The sequence below is a fragment of the Phalaenopsis equestris genome, unplaced genomic scaffold (assembly GCF_001263595.1).
Source record: "Phalaenopsis equestris unplaced genomic scaffold, ASM126359v1 Scaffold206786, whole genome shotgun sequence".
Lineage (NCBI taxonomy): Eukaryota > Viridiplantae > Streptophyta > Magnoliopsida > Asparagales > Orchidaceae > Phalaenopsis > Phalaenopsis equestris.
The window spans coordinates 152999-154232 of NW_018226164.1; positions in this window are offsets into that span (position 1 = coordinate 152999).

Genomic DNA, 1234 nt, shown 5'->3' on the forward strand with positions numbered 1-1234 from the left:
CTTACGAGCTATGAGAACTCTGAATACATGCATACATGCGAAGGGAACTCTTATCCTGGAGCATGACTCAGAAGTTCTGCTTGATCAATAGCTCGATATACCAAGCGCAGAGGACTCACTTGCTTTCTCTTAACAAGCATGACATGTATTTGATGTAATCAGTCTTGATGTAATCAGTCAGTCCATGATGTACTCTCTTTGAGGCATTAGCCTATATTTGATCTGAAGTATCTTTATTGAATCTGATTAATGGAAATTTCTCTCAAGTTGTGCCTTTTTGTCAATTGGCTTTTTGTGCGATGGATGAAAGCCGCAACCCATGCAATGGTTCAGAGTTCCAATGAATAAAGAACGAAACGACAAATTTTCACCAATAAATAAAACACAAATAAAAGATAATTATAATAATTAAATAACAAAAAAAATTTATTTTTAAAATCAACCAATTGAAATTAAAACTTTAAAATCAAATTTTGAAAAATTAAATTGTCATAAAAACAATAAGAAAATAAAACAAACCTGTTGAGTGGCTACTTCCATTTTCAGGATTTCCTACTCTTTGTGCACGCAGCACAACCATCGTTATTTACACTAACTCTCTACACATCCCCGCGGAATTTCACATTCTGCACAAAATCTCACAAAGTTTCACAATTTTTTTCCTCACCAATGCCAATCTTCATAAATTCTACTAGTTTCCCACGAATTTGAAACGCGAAATTCTAGAGGTTGAGGATTCACATCCGATTCCACGTTGCTTTAGGTTCTATTGCTATTACAATCTTTCAAATCAAATTCTAGAGGTTGAAGATTAACATCTGATTCCGCGTTGCTTTAGGAGCTCATCCTGTTGCAATCTTTCAAATCAAATTCTAGAGGTTGAGGATTCACATCCGATTCCGCATTACTTTAGGAGCCCATCCTATTGCAATCTTTCAAATCAAATTCTAGATGTTGAGGATTCACATCCGATTCCGTGTTGCTTTAGGAGTGCATCCTTTTGCAATCTTTCAAATTAAATTCTAGAGGTTGAGGATTCACATCCGATTCCGCGTTGCTTTAGGAGCCTATCCTATTGCAATCTTTCAAATCAAATTCTTGAGGCTGAGGAAATAAGCCCTTCGATTAGATCAAGACACCCTATTCTCACTTTTAAATAAGTCCTAAATTTCTGATTCTCTACGTTCGAGGTCGGTCCATACATTCCAATACTTTCTTTTTAGAATTGACTTAC